General features: G+C 51.4%; 1 pseudogene; it reads right to left on the bottom strand.

Moving 5' to 3' along the window:
* Positions 1 to 4,238: 4,238 nt before the first annotated feature.
* LOC149524296 (uncharacterized) lies at positions 4,239 to 11,260 on the bottom strand (annotated as a pseudogene).
* Between the last annotated feature and the right edge of the window lie 4,274 nt (positions 11,261 to 15,534).

The following is a 15,534-nucleotide window of genomic DNA, read 5'->3' as shown; positions in this document are numbered from 1 at the left end:
GAAGCTGCCCAGATAAGTTCAAGCCCCAACACCCTGTACCACCTTGAGCCCCCTTATCCCTGCACACCCTCTTGCACCCCAAAGCCTTCATCCCTGGTCTCAGAGCCTGTACTCCCTTTTGCACCCCCAAACTCTCCTCCCCACCCAAGAGCTTGCACCACCAACCAGAACCCTACCACCTCCAACCCTAGTTTCGCCCTGCTGAAATCCTCACACTCTGGCACCCCAATACTCTGCCCACTCCCTGAACCACCTCGCACATTGAGACCCTCTTGGCCCCCCTCCCACCACATGAGTTTTGTTATGTGCACCAATATGAAGGTGATGTGTCATGTATCACCTCCATGTTGCACCTCCCCTCCATATTGATACACATAAGAAAATTAATTCCATTCAAGAGTGGGGAAAACTGGGGGGAACCCTGGTGTAGACATAGTTAGGACAATGGAAGAATTCTTTCACTATGGTGTTACTGTGGCTCAGCTGCACTAGCAGTGCAGAGGCTGTAGACATACCCTAGCGATCATAAAAACAGTTCTGGGCTTGGAAGTGGTGACTGTAGGAAAGGCTTTGTAAAACAGTGGCACCTCTCTTCTGCTAAGACCTGCCCATTCATCCTCTGCCTATTGTATTGTCCTTTTGTAGAAACAAGAGAAGGTTACCAGACTGCAGGAGTTTCTCACGGTATCCAAGACTCCCTGGCCCAAGGAGCAAGCCTAAACTCATCCCAATGTAGTGTGCAAGTTGCTCATCCTTTAAGTTTTTTTTTCTCCCTCCAGGTTCTAATCTGCTGCTGCTGTTGCTGCTGCCAATGATGTTTTACCAGAGGTGAAAGTAAGCAGATGTGTCCTGGTGCCCAGCTCCGGCAAGAGCTGGCTGACCTATGGTAAAAAGCAGCAGGGAGCTATTTAAAGAGCTGGCAGGGGCCTGGGGTGCAATAGGACGGTACGTGGAAGAAATGTTAAGTTACTTGCACTGATGAGTTTTACCAGGGATTCCACGAGCAGCAGAGTGACTGACAAAATCCTTATCAGCAGGCCTGTGGAGGAGGGTGGGGAAGCACAGAGGGCAGTTGCCCTGGGGCCTGGTGCTTCAAAGGGGCCCAGGGCTCTGACTGTCTGGAGTCCTTTAAATCACCGCCAGAGCGCTGCATGAAGCACTCTGGGCAGCTCTTAGGGCTGCCTGGGGAGGTGGAGCACCTCACGGCACACTCTGGGCGGCACTGAGGGTCGGCTGCCCTTGGCCCCACCACTTCCACCTGAGGCCCGCCCCCTTCTGGAAGCATGGAACTACTCCTCCCCCTCACCCCCCACCCGCGTAGGCATGGCTGTTGGCTCCCCTGCTTGTCAGTTTCACACTCCTGCTAGAGACCCACATTGAAACAGGTCAAATGTGACCCTCTACTGCTGCTGGGGGTATGCAGCCGAGAGAAACACTACTAGGAGGGACAAGAGATCTAATGCCCCTGGGTATGTCTACACTACCATCCTAGTTCGAACTGTTGCTTTGAAACATGAGGGGGCATTTCAAAGGAGCAGCACTGCATAGCTGATTCCTGGCTCAGCTGTGTGGCGCTGCCCCTTTGGAATGCTGCCACGGTCATCCTCACGTGTTCCCTTCCCCTGTTGCCCACCTTCAGGGAAACAGAGGCTAGGAAACCATTCCTAGCCATCTTGGCTAGTAGTCATTGATTGACCTAACCTCCATGAATCTATCTAGCTCTTTTTTGAACCCTGTTAAAGTTTTAGCCTTCACCTGGCAAGGAGTTCCATAGGTTGACTGTGTGTTGAGTGAAGAAAAATTTCCTTTTATTTGTTTTAAACCTTCTGCCTATTAATTTCATTTGGTGACCCCTAGTTCTTTTATTGTGGGAATAAGTAAATAACTTTTCCTTATTCACTTTTTCCATACTAGTCATATCCCCCTTAGGCTCCTTTTTTCTAAGCTGAAAAGTCCAAGTCTTTTTAAACTCTCTTCATATGGACCCCTAATAATTTTTGTTGCCCTTTTCTGAATCTTTTCCAATGATAATATATCTTTTTTGAGATGAGGCGACCACATCTGTACACAGTATTCAAGATGTGGGTATACCTTAGTTTTATATAGAGGCAATAAGATATTTTCTGTCTTATTCTCTATCCCTTTTTAAATGACTCCTAACATTCAGTTTGCTTTTTTGACTGTCACTGCACACTGAGTGGATATTTTCAGAGAACTATCACAATGACTCCAAGATCTCTCTCTTGAGTAGTTGTAGCCAAATTAGTCCCCATCATATTGTATGTATAGTTGGGATTATTTTTTCCAATGTGCATTACTTTACATTTATCAACATTAAATTTCATTTGCCATTTTGTTGCCCAATCACTTACGGTATGTTTACATTAGCCCCCTAGTTCGAACTAGGGAGGCTAATGTAGGCATTCGAACTTGCAAATAAAGCCTGGGATATTTAAATCCCAGGCTTCATTTGCAAGTTCGAATGCCTACATTAGCCTCCCTAGTTCGAACTAGGGAGCTAGTGTAGACATACCCTTAGTTTGGTGAGATCTTTTTAAAGCTCTTCACAGTCTGCTTTGGTCTTAACTATCTTAAGCAGTTTGGTATCATCTGCAAATTTTGCCACCTCATTGTTTACCCCTTTCTCCAGATCATTTATAAATAAGTTGAATAGGATGGGTCCCAGGACATCTCCTTGGGGGATCCCCACTAGTTACCTCTTTCCACTTGGAAAACTTACCATTTATTCCTACCCTTTGTTTCCTGTCTTTTAACCAGTTATCAATCCACAAAAGCACCTTCCCTCTTATCCCATCACAACTTACTTTACTTAAGAGCCTTTGGTGAAGGACCTTGTCAAAGGCTTTCTGGAAATCTAAGTATACTATATCCACTGGATCCACCTTGTCCACATGTTTTTTTACCCCTCAAAAAACTCTAGCAGATTAGTAAGGCATGATTTCCCTTTACAGAAACCATCTTGACTTCCACCAACAAATTATATTCATCCATATGTCTGACAATTTTATTCTTTACTATAGTTTCAACTAATTTACCTGGTACTGACTTACCAATCTGTAATTGCCCGGATCACCTTTAGATCCCCTTTAAAATATTAGCATCACGTTAGCTATCTTCCAATCATTAGGTATGGATTTAAAGGCTAGGTTACAAACCACAGTTCAGCAATTTCCCATTTGGGTTCTTTCAGAACTCTTGGGTGAATGCCATCTGGTCCCGGTGACTTGTTACTGTTAAGTTTATCAATTTGTTCCAAAACCTCCTCTAATGACACCTTAGTCTGGGACAATTCCTCAGATTTGTCACCTAAAAAGAATGGCTCAGGTTTGGGAATCTCCCCAATATCCTCAGCCGTGAAGACTAAAGCAAAGAATTCATTTAGCTTCTCTGCTGTGACTTTATCATCTTTGAGTGCTCCTTTGGCATCTCGATTGTCCAAGGGCTCCACTGGTTGTTTAGCCGGCTTCCTGCTTCTGATGTACTTTAAAAACATTTTACTATTACTTTTTGAGTTTTTGGCTAGCTATTCTTGAAACTGCTTTTTGGCTTTTCGTATTATATTTTTATACTTAATTTGACAAAGTTTATGGTCCTATTTTCCTCACTAGGATTTGACTTCCACTTTTTAAAAGATATCTTTTTATCTGCCCTTCCTTCCCCCTATCCCAAAAGTTTCCCCATTTCCTAATAAATCTTAACCCCTCTTTTCTACAGCATCGTCTCATCCATGCACTGAGACTCTGAAGCTCTGCCTGCCTACCTGGCCCTGAGCATGGAACTGGAAGCATTTCAGAGAACGCTACCATAGAGGTCCTGGATATTAATCTCTTTCCTAGCAGCCTATTTGGCATCCAGAACCTCTCTTCTATCCTTCCCTATGTCATCAGTACCTATGTGTACCATGACTACCAGCTTCTCCCCAGCACTACACATAAGTCTATCTAGATGTCTCGAGAGATCCGCAGCGTTCGCACCAAGGAGGCAAGTCACCATACACCTATCCTGGTAATCACAAATCCAACTATCTATATTTCTAATGATTGAATCCCCCATTACTAACAGCTGCTTTTTTCCTAATGACTGGAGTTCCCTCCCCTGGAGGTGTATCCTCAGTGTGAGAGGATACCATAACATTCTCTGGAAGGAGGGTCCCAACTATGGTATCATTTCCCTTTGCTCCAGTTGACTCTTCTCCTTCCCTGAGCCTTTCATTCTCCTTAACAGCACAGGGACTGTCTCACTGGAGGTGGGACAGTTCTAGTGTCCCGGAAAGCCACATCTGCATACCTCTCTGCTTCCCTTAGCTCCTCCAATTCAGCCACCCTGGCCTCCAAAGCCTGTACACAGTCTTTGAGGGCCAGGAGCTCCTTGCACTGAATGCACACATACACCACAGGGCAGGTAATCATACATGCTACATTGAGAGCAATAAAAAGGATAGCCTCCACTCTGCTGCTGGGCTTCTGCCTGCATTCTCTCCTATAGCTACTTAGGTTATTGATAGGATTTTTATTTAAATCAGGAAGTTTTGGTTTTAGTTTAGTTTAAAAGTTTTAAAGACTGGCAAGTGTACCTCACCCCCTCTAGTTCCCCTTAAAAACTCCTTCTTGAAACTCCCTGTTAGCTGCATCTGTTCACAAAGCTCCCTGGTTGCTTACTCTTCGGCTGTGTCTAGACTGGCCAGTTTTTCCGGAAAATCAGCCGCTTTTCCGGAAAAACTTGCCAGCTGTCTACACTGGCCGCTTGAATTTCTGCAAAAGCACTGACTTCCTACTGTAAGAAATCAGTGCTTTTTGCGGAAATACTATGCTGCTCCCGTTCAGGCAAAAGTCCCTTTTGCACAAAACTTTTGCACAAAAGGGCCAATGTAGACAACTGAGATTTGTTTTCCGCAAAAAAGCCCCAATCGCAAAAATGGCAATCGGGGCTTTTTTGCGCAAAAGTGCGTCTAGACTGTCCACGGACGCTTTTCCGCAAAAAGTGCTTTTGTGGAAAAGCATCCGTGCCAATCTAGATGCTCTTTTCTGAAAATGCTTTTAATGGAAAACTTTTCCGTTAAAAGCATTTTCGGAAAATCATGCCAGTCTAGACATAGCCCTGGGGTTTATAAATCCCTGGCTTTCCTGATAGCCCCGCCCCCTGGCTAAGGCTCAACCAATGAACAGGGGTTTCTAGATTTCAAATCCTCGTTAAGAAGCTCACAGCTTCCAACTGCTGGCCACAGCACATGGTCCTTCAAATGAACAGTTCAGCCCCTGAATCTCCAGACAAACAAACAAACAGAGAGAGACAAGCTCAGCAGAGTTTCTTTCAGGCAACTAGCAAGTAACCCCCAAACACATTTCAAAGCTGGCACGCCCGCATGCCACCCGGAGTCAGCGGGACTTCCCACTGGCCCTGGGCTGCATGTGGATTTCTTCATTCCTCCTTTGAAATGTACAAGAGTCCCTGCTGCGGCTCTTGTACATTTCAAAGGAGGAATGAGGAAGTGCCTATCAACTAGTCAAGTAGTTGCTGGAAATTCTGTCAACTACTCAACTAGTAAATTAATCGTTAGTTAACATCCTTATTGTAGAATGAATTTGACACAGCGCCTGTCAGTCTATGCTCTTATTTCTTGGGAAATATATGGGTAGGAGCAACATTAGCAGTTATGATTCTGCACTTCAGGATGAAATTTTAACTGTGGGAAGGGGAAGTAAGAATGACCAGTGGAAGGAGGAAAAAACAAATACAGGCAGTCCCCGAGTTACGTGGATCCGACTTATGTCGGATCCGCAGTTACGAACGGGGCTTTTCTCGCCCCGGAGGACTGGAGCAGTGGGATGCCCAGATGTGCTGCAGTCCCACCGCGCCCGTCCTCCGGGGCGAGAAAAGCTGCTCCCCGTCTCTCTGGTCTGCAGGGAGACCGGGAGCAACGCCTTGGAGCACGCCCGCAGCGGGACAGCCCGGGTGCGCCTGGGCTGTCCCGCTGCAGGCGTGCTCCAAGGCTTTGCTCCCCGTCTCCCTGGTCAGGAGACCAGGGAGACGGAGCAAAGCTGTGTAGGACGCAGGCGGTCCCGCCACCCGCGTCTCCCTGGTCTGCTGGGGGGGGGGCGGGGGTGCAGCTAGTGCCAGGCTTTTCTTGCCTACGCCTGGGGTAGAGCAGCTGGGGCGCTGCCGGGTTGGTCCCGCAGCGCCGCTCCTCGGCGCTACTGTACCAACCCGGCAGCACCCCAGCTGCTCTGCCCCAGGCGTCCTGATTCAGCCGCTGCTGGTCAGTTTCAGCAGTGGCTGAATCAGGATGCCTGGGGCAGAGCAGCTGGGGTGCTGCTGGGTTGCTCCAGTAGCGCCGAGGAGCCGCGCTACTGGAGCAACCCAGCAGCACCCCAGCTCCTCTGCCCCAGGCGTCCCCAAGTCAGCCGCTGCTGAAACTGACCAGGGGCTGACTACAGGAAGCCCGAGGCAGAGTTGCTCTGCCCTGGGCTTCCTGGAATCAGCCGCTGATCAGTTTCAGCAGCAGCTGACTTGGGGACGCCTGGGTTTCTTAAGTTGAATCCGTATGTAAGTCAGAACTGGCGTCCAGATTCAGCCGATGTTGAAACTGATCAGTTTCAGCAGCAGCTGACGCCAGTTCCGACTTACATACAGATTCAACTTAAGAACAAACCTACAGTCCCTATCTTGTACGTAACCCGGGGACTGCCTGTACTCAATAAATGCAATCCTATGTGACTATACATATTAGTCTGTACAATATCATGGCTGAAGTTCTTCATATTTAATTTATGAATGTGAAACATGTAGCATCCAATAAGCTGTGCAATAATCTTATAAAACACAAATTTACTCTTAAGTAGCTATGAGTTGAAGACACAGCAGAGCAAATATACAAGAATATGGTCTCTCCTCCTGCTTCTTTTGCACAGTGACATTTTCACCAGAAGTGCATAGGGCCTTAACCCAGAATTTCCCTTATTGTTGTGGACTTATGTCTTAATATTATTTTGTTTTTGTTTAATATTATTTGCATTAAAACAATTTAATTTGCATTGACCTTATTTCATTATTACAAAACTAATCTGCAATTTTTCTCATATTTGTTTTAGGATTGTAATCACATCACCACAGTCTTTTTCTTAAACTGGAAATGTATTTTAATGGTCCTGCCTTGAAATTGTTTTGCCATATAAATTTCACATTGTAGCTTTTCTGTAACAAAATCTCCTTATACTTTCACTAAAATGGTTTCCCATCATAATTTCACAGCGTAGCACTTCTCTCCATGATTATGATAAACATGGGGAGAGGAAGAAACTGGCAAGAGGTCTTTGTGTCTAGCAAACACGGGACATAGGAAAAATGTAACAGATGGTGAAATTCACGATGAGGTACTTTGTGTTCTCCTTGTAACACCAGTATTTAAATCACGAATTCATATTCTGCCTTAGAATGCCCATGATGTGGTTTCATCCTCATTCCTCTTGAAGGGCATAGCTAAGGCAAGATTCACTTTCACTGGCAGAGCTATGTGTAGAAATTTTTATACAGTGCCTACTGGCTTATAGGTCTAGCCAGTAGCATGGAGCTACTTCAAGAATTCAACTAACTTGCCAATTGTATTGTCGCAGCAAATTTTAAAATGTCATACATAGTGAAATAAACATGGAGACAGACTCAATTGTACTTTTAGCTAGTGGGGCAGAAAAGAATGCCTTTTTCCTGGAAAACACTTTCTCTTCCCAAAACTTATGTCTGTGCCTTGGCCTTTCAGAATGTTCCTGTTTCAAAATTTCAAGTGGCACTGGTTCACCAAATGAATGCTACTTGCAGATATTTATAAGAACTCCTGATTATTCAAGTAGTTCCACTGATTTCAGTGACATCACGCACGTAAGTGAGAATTACTTTTGCAAGTTAGGACTGCATGGTCAGGCCTTAAATATTTGTCTAACAGAAGATAACTGAAATGGAAGGGTTTTTTTTTATCACTAATTCAAAAAGAATTTTGTTGATAATTTAAAAGCCAGAGTAAATTTTAAAGCTGTACTGACAATACATGTTAACTAGAACATCCGGCCTGCACCTCTACCAGGTAATGTGATGAAATATGCATTACTTAAAATCAGAGGGGGAAAACCAGATAGCTGTTGTGCATTGATATCCACCAATGCAATCAATAAATTATAATGGCGGAATAAGTGTAACTGAGGACTGGATTTAGCCTATTGATGTGCAAGCAGAGAAGACCCAGCTTGTTTATCAGATCCCAGATTATATTTATGGTGCTGGTCATTTGAAAAGTGATCCTGTGAAAATGGCATGGTGGTGGTCTGCATTGATTGTGTGTCAGTGACTCCAGGTGTGGCTTGCTTACTTTTTAAACAGATATTATCTTTCAAAAAAAATCAGAATGTTAAGGCTCCAGTTTGGAGCACAATGACCCTTGCTCTTGATATTCAAGGACTCTGAGTTTTGTTTTTTGTTCTGTGACATATGTTCTGTTCTGAACAGACTGTCTAACTCTCCTGTGTGTTGTCTCCTAGCTCCTGCTACATGCATGTCTATCATATTGTGAGGAGCTAACCTGGAGAGGATGCTCTCCCTTTATCCCTGTGCTAGTGCAGTGTTTCTGGCACAAAGATAGCACCTTACACTTTCTCCATTCTGGGGCTGCTGAGGGGCTAGCTCAACACTCAGAATAGTGTGAGGGCTGCCCTCCATTACATCTCAGATGCTTTGGCCCCCTGCTTATTGCCACCACTGGAGGAACTGTCAGGGTTTAGAAATGTCCTAGCCATACCCTTCCTACTTTTTATTACAGGTGTGGCAGGGTCAGACCCACGCCTGTGTCCCAGACCTCTGCTCTTTCTATAACCCCACAGTCTCACTTGCCTTTTCCAGTGTTTTGGGCTTCTAACCCTTGGCTAATGGGGTGCAGATGCCCTGGTCAACCTGGGCTGAGTAACTAGGCCCCCTCAGTCACCAGCAGGGCTCTCAGGCCGCTTGGGGAAGGGAGCTCAAACGCTCCCAGTCAGAGCTCCTTCCCTTCCTCCTCTGTTCTGGCAGTGCTGACATTTAGTTTTCAGCTTCTCTGTCCTTTTCCTTATCAGCTCTCACTTCCCTCCACTGCCTTCAAACTCCTCTTCCACTCTCCTCCTCACCGAGAAGGCTTTTAAAGAGGTCCTGTGACAACCTGAAGTCAGCTCAACTGGTTCTTAATTGATTTGTCAGTCCTATCTCAGCTGCTCCTGATTAACCAGGGCAGTTGCTGGGTTTTTTTTCTCCAGAGCTGCCTCTCTCCCCTTCTAATCAAGCCTGCTCACCTGCCCTGTCACATGACCTCGAGGTGGCGAGAGGAACCACTCTTCCAATGAGCACAGCAGGCTGCTGGTCTGGGCTTGTTGTGCTTCCCCCTCCCCCCCCCCCCCCCCGCACCCTTTCCCTCTTTTTGGGAGGGAGGGGAGGGGGGATACTGGAGTTGTGCCAGGGAGGCCCAGGCTACTTTTGGGTCAGGTACCCTTGTCTCTCTGCCTGCTCAGTTTGCAGGCAGCCTTCTTCCCCCCACCCCTCAGCTGGCTGCAGAAGCTGCTGGGGGTGTGGTGGTGGATAGGGGGGCCTCTGCTGCCCTCACCCTGGGTGGGGGGAGGAGGACCCCCATTTTCCATCTTTTTGGGGACTGCCTGGCCCCTTTCTTCACTGCTGCAGGCCTGGACCTTACCGTTCCTATGGCTTCTATACCCTCTGGAGTAGAGGAGGTAAGGGGGTTGCTTTACAGCAACTCCTGGGGTTCTTCCTTCCCCTCCACAAGGGGGGTGGTTCCCTCTGCCCCCCGCTGGCTCCTCTGCATCTCAGCTGCTGCTGCTCCTGTCCCAGCCCCAGGTGCTGAAGGGGCCATCTCCATCCTTGGCCCCACTGCTTGCCTCCCCACCCCTCCCTTGCTCTGTTGGGTCTTGCAGCAGGTGCTGTGAGCCTGCCACTCAGGCTCCTGTGAGCACACTAGTCCCTCCCACCCCCCAGCGGTGTCTTGCTACCCACCCTGCTTTGTTGAGCAGGCCCCTCCTCGCAGCCTACATTCCCCTCCCCTCTTCTCGTGTGCCCATGCCCCCCTCCAGGGACAGATGACGATTTTGCAGGGCCCAGGGCAGCACAATTTTTCGGGGCCCCCCCTTTGACACGGCGCATGCGTGGGGCTTCTTGAAACGCAGGGCCTGGGGTGGCCGCCACGCTTGCCCTGCCCTATATCCGCCCCTGCCCCCCTCTGTCATCTTGTTTGGCGCCGGAGCCTCCCACTCTTCTTTAGTTACCCTCCCCCTACGCACCGTTTCACTTCCCACGTGTCTTTCAAATAATTGACCCTCTCGCATTCCCCGTGCAGCCAGAGGAGCGGCTCTTACCATCCTGTGCTGGGAGCTGTACCCCTTGTTCCTATGTGCGTTGCTGCCCTCTCACCCTGCTTCCAGCCTAGCAGGGGGAGTGGTGAGCCTTTCTCTCCATCCCTCTCCCCTGCTCCTTGGCACTATTGAGCTCCCCTAATTGTCTGTCCCTGTCTCTCCCCCTCCCCCTCCGCCCCTCCATCCATGAACATAATGGAGGGGCAGTCGTGCGATGCCCATGCCCACCGCCCCTCACTGCCTCTATGAACACTGAACCCTCTGAGGCTGCCGGGCCACCCACTCGTGCAGCAGAGGTGGTGGACATGGGTGGGGATTCCAGAACCCCAACTGCTCCTGCCGTGGCACCTTCTGCCACCAGTGTCACCACCGAGAAAGCCTCCCTGAAGGGCAGGAAGGGCCAGGGGACCAAGAAGTGAAAGAGCCCCGCCTGGAAGGCAAAACTTCCTGTGGTGAAGGCTAACCCCCCTGCCACAGCCTCGGCCATGGCTTCTCCTCTTTCCTGTCCCCCTGTTCCTTCCACCAGCTCTGGGGACAATGGTGTCCCAGACCCCAGGGCGTACACCCAGGTAGCTGCCACCCCCTCCCTCCCACCTACTGCCTCCTGGTCCACCAAAGCCACCTTCTGGAATTCCATCCCCGGCAGCTGCGGCCTCTTCCCCACCCTGAGCAGGGCGCACGGGGTCCGTTGTCTCCTGGTGTTGGCCTCGCCCCATGTGGAGAGCTACATGAGGGCGTTGGCCCATGCGGTGGGGCCTGCAGCCATGGTGGCAGCCTCCAAGATGTTCGGGAAGGTGGTATTCTTCCTGGCGGTGGAGGCTGCCGCCCAGGAATTGGTGAAGGGTTTGGCGGTGGGGGGAGTCCATGTCCCACTTGAGTCTTTGGAGGACCTGGGCATATGGGTGGTATTTTCCTCCGTTCCTCCCTTCCTCCCCAATGCCTCCCTATTGCTTTTCCTCTCCACATTGGGGAGGCTCTTGTCAGTCCTAAGTCCCCTTCCTTTGGGCTGCAAGGACCCTACCCTTCACCCTTTCTCTCTTTCCTCCGGCAGGTGCAAATCCAACTCCTGCCAGCGGGGTGTGGTGGAGAAGCCTGAGAAGGGTCATTTCTGGTGCCCTATCAAGGGGCCCAGTACCCTATCAAGGGGCCCAGTGCTTTCTCTCTTGGGCAACAGGGCACGTCCTAAGGGACTGCCCTCTGGCCCGGCTTGGAGGTGCATTCGGGACCCCTGACGCCCAGGAGGGCACCGGCCTTACCATCGCCGGTAGCCCTGATGGTCTAGACCCTGGGGTCATCCCTCCTCCAACCATGACCGTCGTCATTCCTGCTTGGGCTCTGCTCTAGAGCAGAGAACCCCAGTGAAGCCACGAACGTGCGGGCACCGCTGCCACCACCAAAAGCGGCAAGGCCGGGCCTGTGGAGGAGAGGGCGGCGGGGTCGGAGACGGGACTCGGACAGGGCCTACCTCAGGGGGAGGTTTCCCCTTCCCCAGCTGCCTAGCCCCTGTCTTCCCTTGCCCTCCCACCACTGCCCTTGTCCCGTGGCTCTTCTCCTAATCGGGCCCAGCCCTCCTCCTCTGATGGTTGGAAGGTTGCCATGGGGAGGCGCAGCAAACGAGCCCGGCGTTCCACCCCATCTACTGAAGGGGAGGATGCCCTCCTCATGCCTCTAGGTGTGGATGTCAGAGCCATCCCTCCTTCTGAGCCCCCGGACGCTTCACAGAGCTGAGGTGGCTGTGGCAGTTGCACAGGGGGTAAATGCCTCCCTCCTGGAGTCCTTGCAAGAGGGAGTGTCCACGGGGGAAGCTCCCACCATCTCCACCTCCACTGTGAGGGCGACCGCTGACCCTGATGCTGACAAGGGCAACCATGTGGCAGCAGGCAGCGGGCTTGCCTTCCTCTCCCAAGAGGTGGAGGCTTTAGGGTTAATCCCGGCTCCCTCAGAGGGGGATCAACATGCCTTGGAGGGACAGCAGTTGGCCTCTCCTTCCCCTTCTAGCCCCCCCCTCTCCCTTTTCCTTGCCTCTGGGTTGCCCCAAGGTCTAACCAACTGCCCAGACATCGGCAGCACTTCGGCCACCGAACCCCTGATGGATCTTAGTGGGCGTAAGTTCCCCTCATTCCCCATTACCCCTGCCCTCTCAGTGGTGCTGGAGCCTGGTGCTGGGGAGATACTAACTTCCCCCACCACTGCCACTGATCCCCCACCCTGCGAGGAGACACTGCATCCTGGTGCCTCTTCTGCTGAGGCTTCTGATCCTGCTCCTGCTCCTAACCCCTGCCCCACTCGGCTCCCTATTCAGCCCCTCTCCTAACCAAATTTCTCATTCCTCTTCCTGCTCCCCCTCCTCCTTGTCTTTTTCCTAATCCCCCACTTTTTCCTCCCCCTATTCCCCTTCCTCCTCTTCCTCCTTTTCCTGATCCCTTCCTTGACATCTTTTCCTCCCCTTACACTGTTACTGCTGCCCACAGGGCTGCCACGTTCAGCTCAGACGTTGGCCCCCAGGAGGCGGTTTTTGTTTCTCCTGCTCCTAGCACGTTTGGGGCTGTTCTCCCTCCGCCACTACCCCTGTTGTCATCCCAGCAGGGACTCCGAGTCCCTGCTTTCCTGCATCATTCGGTTGCGGGGCACACGGAGGGGTCTGACCTGAGGCCCTGACACCCGACGTGCTGAGGGGCGAGATGCGTGACTTCTTGGAGGATATTCATGGCTCCAAGAACAAAGTGGCTCTCGCCCTTTGGCACTGGGGGGATTTCCATCTGATCCTCCAGACTGTAAGGGCCATTTTGCGGGAGGGTAAAGGGACTGGACGGCAGGAGGCTGTGGCCTACCAGAAGGCCCATGGCTTCCGTGATGCCCTGCTTACATTTGGGCACGGTCACGGTTTGCTGCAGGATTCAATGGGAACTGCCAGCATTCCTGCCAGCGAGGATCTTCTCCAGCCCTCTCGATGCTGCCATTTGTCGTTGTCACTCTGAACACCCGGGGCTGCAGGCTGGGTCTCCGCAGGTGTCAGGTACTCTCCTCCCTTTGGAAGGGGGGGTACTCTGTCATTTTCCTGCAGGAGACCCATACCGCGTCAGCCGCCAAAGCTAGCTGGCGGCTGGAGTGGGGAGACAGGGTGTACTTCAGCCACCTGTCGGCCAATCAAGCTGGGGTGGCGACCCTGTTCTCCCTGAACCTGCAGCCCGAGGTGCTGAGGACTGCTGACGTTGTGCAGGGCCACCTGCTGCACCTCCGGGTCTGGGTAGAGGGGCTAATATTAAATCTACGTCCCAACATCTGGCCCAGAGAGGCTTCACTTCTACCAGTGGCCTCGGCTCTTTGGATCCTCGCGAGTGCCTGGTCCTGGGCGGGGATTTCAACTGCACCCTCGAGGAAGAGGACTGCACGGACGTCCTCAGGGAGATAATATACCAACACTCCCTGATGGACATCTGGTGTGACCTCCACCTGGGTGAGGATGCAGCATTTACCTTCGTCTGGGTGGAGGGTCAACGGTCATTTCACTCCTGGTTGGACCGCATTTCTCTCTCACGTCCTCATCTCTCTCAAGCCCACTCCTCCAGCATTCAGCCGGCCCCGTTTTCGGACCACCACTTGGTGGCTGTGATGGCCTCTCTCTCCTCAGAGAGGCCGGGACCGGCCTACTGGCATTTCAACAACAGCCTGCTGGAGGACATGGTCTTTGTAGCATCCTTCCGGGAGTTCTGGCTGGCCTGGCGCAGGTGGCAACGTGCCTTTCCCTCGGCACGGCAGTGGTGGGATGGGGGAAAGTGCGCTCATGGCTCTTCTGCCATGACTACACCAGGGGGGTCAGCCAGAGAAGGGATGTGGTGATAGAGCAGTTGGAATGGGAGATTTTAGAGCTAGATAGGTGGCTAGTCACCGGCCCCAGAGATCCACCCCTCAGCTGAATGTACTGGGAGAAGCAGGAGGAACTTTGGGCCCTCAACCTTCGGGCCCGGGGTGCCTTTGTTTGTTCTCACATCCACCTCCTCAGGGAGATGGATCATGGTTCCCGCTTCTTCTATGCCCTGGAGAAAAAGAGAGGGGCTAAAAAGCACATCGTCTGCCTTCTGGCACTCCCCTCATGGATCCGGTAGAGATGCGTGAGAGGACTCATGCCTTCTATACCTTCCTTTTCTCACCGGATCCAACCAACGCACGCAGAGTTCTCTGGAATGAACTCCCGACAGTCAGCATGGGTGACCGGGACCGGCTAGAGCTGCCTTGCTCTCTGGCCGAGTTGTCGGAAGCCCTCCGTCTCATGCCCACCAATAAGTCCCTGGGCATGGACGGGCTGACCGTGGAGTTCTACCGCATGTTCTGGGATGTCCTCAGCCCAGACCTTGCCAGCGTCTGGGCCGAGTCCTTGGAGAGCAGGGTCCTCCCTTTATCGTGCAGGCGAGCCGTGCTCGCCTTGCTGCCCAAGAAGGGGGACCTCCGTGATCTGAGGAACTGGCGTCCCATCTCACTCCTCAGCATGGACTATAAAATCATCGCCAAAGCCATCTCCCTGAGACTCAAGTCTGTGCTGGCAGATGTGGTCCATCCAGACCAAACCTACACCATCTTGGGCTGTACCGTCTTCAACAACCTTTATTTGGTCCAGGATCTCCTAGAGCTAGGGTGTAGGGATAGTCTGTCATTTGCCCTCCTGTCCTTGGATTAGGAGAAGGCATTCGACCGGATGGACCACAGGTACCTCCTGGGCACTCTGCAGGCCTTCAGCTTCGGGCCCCGTTTTGTGGGGTTTCTCCAGGTGCTGTATGCTTCCAAAGAGTGCTTGGTCAAGCTCAACTGGACCCTGACTGCACTGGTCAGCTTCGGGTGGGGAGTACGTCAAGGCTGCCCTCTGTCAGGCCAGCTGTATACTCTGGCCATCGAGCCCTTCCTCCGTCTCCTTCGCAAGAGGTTGATGGGGTTGGTGCTTCGTGAGCCAGAGATGCGGCTGGTCCTGTCGGCGTACATGGATGATGGGCTCCTCGTGGTCCAGGACCCAGAAGACCTGGTGCTGGTGGAGGCCTGCCAAGCCATCTACTTGGCGGCTTCCTCCGCCCGGATCAACTGTGTCAAGAGCGCTGGCCTGGTGGTAGGGGCCGGGTGGCAGACAAGCTCCTTCCCACCCACACTTCAG

This window comes from Pelodiscus sinensis, chromosome 5 (genome assembly GCF_052426305.1).
Source record: "Pelodiscus sinensis isolate ZL-2025 chromosome 5, ASM5242630v1, whole genome shotgun sequence".
NCBI classification, from domain to species: Eukaryota; Metazoa; Chordata; order Testudines; family Trionychidae; genus Pelodiscus; species Pelodiscus sinensis.
This window is presented reverse-complemented; position numbering and strand designations above follow the sequence as displayed.